Source organism: Callorhinus ursinus, unplaced genomic scaffold (assembly GCF_003265705.2).
Source record: "Callorhinus ursinus isolate GAN/ISIS: 27379988/994484 unplaced genomic scaffold, GSC_fseal_2.0 scaffold5, whole genome shotgun sequence".
In the NCBI taxonomy this organism is placed as follows: domain Eukaryota; kingdom Metazoa; phylum Chordata; class Mammalia; order Carnivora; family Otariidae; genus Callorhinus; species Callorhinus ursinus.
The window spans coordinates 32,290,177-32,293,657 of record NW_027397067.1 but is presented as its reverse complement, the minus strand read 5'-3'; the positions used below and the strand labels follow the sequence as shown (position 1 = coordinate 32,293,657).

General features: G+C 36.8%; 1 pseudogene; it reads left to right on the top strand.

The window, feature by feature from the left end:
- Positions 1 to 1,116: 1,116 nt before the first annotated feature.
- Positions 1,117 to 2,828, top strand: LOC112822955 (60S ribosomal export protein NMD3 pseudogene; annotated as a pseudogene).
- The last annotated feature ends 653 nt before the right edge of the window (positions 2,829 to 3,481 follow it).

Genomic DNA, 3,481 nt, shown 5'->3' with positions numbered 1-3,481 from the left:
AGCTCTAATGATTTTATTGTATTTTGTTTGGTAGACAGGCAAATTATAAAGGGTTTTAAGTTGGGAAATGATCTCCTCTAGGATAATAAACCATAAAAATTGCAGAGTGAATTATCAAGAAATGAGATGCAGAAAAACCTAATGGAAGTTCTTAAAGTTCAGTCTCCAGTGCTTCCTTATAAGGCAACTAGTACCAATAACCCCATAAATCTTATATATCAGATTCTACCAAGTGTTATATCCCTTTGGGAGAACTTGATCTATCTTCTTATCTTCCTTAAACAAATACATGTAACTATTGAGAATGTGTCTGCAGATGCCCCTTCCATACCAATGATTCATTCAGCTCTGAATAGAAGTGGACCATAACCTTCTTTTATAACTCCAAGAGGAATTTCCTAGTAGATGGTGTATATAATCCACATAATATTATAAACATAAATCTTAGTGACCACATGATATTCTTTAAAATTCTCCCATAGTACAATAAGGGCTATTATAAAAATTTTACTTGAAAGAAATAAACAAACCAAATGAGAGTAGCCAGGAGAAGCAAATACATATCTATGCAGTTTCTTTTGTGTTTTACATTATTCTTCCTTGGAGAATTTTAAGAACTAATCAGTCCTCAGGTAATTGATGATTCAATGCAAAAGAGATCCATTCATAGAAAAAAACTATGAAACATGTGTCATTTTCAAATGCTTTAGTTGATTATATTGAAGCGTAGAGGGGTAAAATATATGTCTGAGAGTCATCTGAGGAATGCTATAGGATTGAGGGAAAGGAGCAGGGTCCCAAATTAGTGGAGAAGAACATGGAAAACATTTTAGATTTGAGGAGAATACGGAAGAAAAAGCAGGAGAATCTTTGCATACAAGAAAGTTATTATCCAATGTACACAAAAAAAATATAATAAAATTATTCGTCAGGACAAAATATGATATGATGCTGATTTTGTTGAATGGTATCTGAACATCTCTCTAAGAACAACAGAAACCCAGTGCAAGGCTGTTTCTGGGGAGAAGTTGTGGTTGGTTTGCAGTCATGTTGGTTTCACCTTTAAAACAACAGCTGTAGCCTCTCTCGTGAGATCTTCGCTGTATTGGAGCAGGCTGTGGTCGGCCCTAAGGGGGCAATAGGGGTTGTTCTGTTGCTGTTTCCCCACAAACCTGGGTCTGTTCCAGACTACCTAAGGCATACAGAAAAATGGAGTATATGACAGAATCCACCAACCGCACCCCTGGACACATCTTGTGCTGTGAGTGTGGTGTCCCAATTAGTCCAAATCCTGCCAATATTTGTGTGGCCTTTTTGCGAAGTAAAGTAGACATCAGCCAAGGCATTCCGAAACAGGTCTCTGTATCTTTCTGCAAGCAATGTCAAAGATATTTCCAGCCGCCTGGAACTTGGATACAGTGCGCATTAGAATCCAGGGAGCTTCTTGCTTTGTGTTTGGAAAAAATCAAAGCCCCTCTGAGTAAGGTACGGCTTGTAGATGCAGGTTTTGTTTGGACTGAGCCCCATTCTAAGAGACTTAAAGTTAAACTGACTATTCAGAAAGAGGTGATGAATGATGCTATCCTTCAGCAAGTGTTTCTGGTGGATTATGTTGTTCAGCCTCAGATGTGTGGAGATTGCTACAGAGTAGAAGCTAAGGATTTCTGGAAGCCTGTGGTTCAAGTGAGGCAAAAGACTTTGCACAAAAAAACTTTCTACTATCTGGAACAGTTGATTTTAAAATATGGAATGCATCAGAATACACTTCGTATCAAAGAGATTCATGATGGTCTGGATTTCTATTATTCCTCAAAACAGCATGCTCAGAAAATGGTAGAATTTCTTCAGTGTACAGTTCCCTATAGACACAAAGCCTCACAGATATTGATCTCTCAGGATATCCATAGTAACACATACAATTACAAAAGCACTTTTTCTGTGGAAATTGTTCCAATATGCAAGGATAATGTTGTTTGTCTGTCTCCAAAACTGGCACAAAGCCTGGGAAATATGAACCAGATTTGTGTGTGTATTCGAGTGACCAGTGCCATTCATCTCATAGATCCAAATACCCTATAAGTTGTGGATATTGATGGAAGCACTTTCTGGAGTCACCCTTTCAATAGTTTATGCCATCCCAAACAGCTAGAGGAGTTTATTGTGATGTAATGCAGCATAGTTCGAGATCCAAAACGCAATGCGGGTGCTGGAATGATATCAAAAAGCATACCCTCGGGGAAGTCTGGGTACAGAAAACTTCTGAAATGAATACAGATAAACAGTATTTTTGTCGTACTCATTTGAGACATCTTCTAAATCCTGGAGACCTGGTGTTGGGGTTTGATTTGGCCAACTGTAACTTAAATGATGAGTATGTCAACAAAATGAACTCCAGTAGAGTCCCAGATGTGGTATTAATCAAGAAGAATTATGACCGTACCAAATGTCAGCATTGTAGAAACTGGAAACTGAAAGAGCTTGCAAGAGATAGAGAAAACATGGATACAGATGATGAAAGGCAATACCAAGATTTCCTTGAAGATCTTGAAGAAGATGAGGCAATTAGAAAAAAATGTAAACATTTATAGAGATTCAACCATTCCTGTGGAAAGTGACACAGATGATGAAGGAGCCCCTCGAATTAGTCTGGCTGAGATGCTTGAAGACCTCCACATTTCCCAAGATGCTATTGGTGAAGAAGTTGAATCAATGATGACACAGTGAGATTGTGTTGTAGATGATTTCCATGTCTGTAGACTCAGGATGTTGGATGAAATAACTTTCATTGTCTATTCCGCCTATGCTTCCATATTGAAAAAGGAGAAATTTAGTTTTAAACTTCAATAAATAGGACTATTTTGATTGCTCATCCAAGCACTGAATGAGATTGATAGCTTTGAAGTTTTTGGATAAAAGATTATGGAGAATGTAATTATTAATGATATTTAGGCCATTTTATCTGTGGAATTTTTTAAGTTTGCCTTTTTAGGATACCCTAGTATTTTCGCATACTGTAGCGCCAGATTTCAAATCTCAAAAGCTGTGATGCCTTGGAGGTTACCTAAATCTTCAAGTATAAAACAAGCTTTTACATTCTTTTTGCATTGATGGCTTTAGTAAAAGAGCACATGAAGAATGATTTTTATATGAACTTGTTAATGCACTTTGATCCACTTTAGATCATTTTTATGTCGTTGGGATAGGTAAGTTGGGGTTCAGTTTGTTACTGGACATTCAGGGGGAAGTTCATCTATTTCATTCATAATATTAACATCTTCAAAAGCTTAATTTGGGGTTATCTTAATTTCTATTGCAGAAGAAAATATATTTAAAGTATTTGGGTTTGTAGCAAACATAGATTGTTTAAGGGTTAAATAATAGTTTGTACTTTTGTTATTTTTGTTCATGCCAGCAGCTTAGACCAGTAGCTTGCTTGTGTCATAAAAATGTCTTCCTATCACTTCAAGCATTTTTGCTTTTG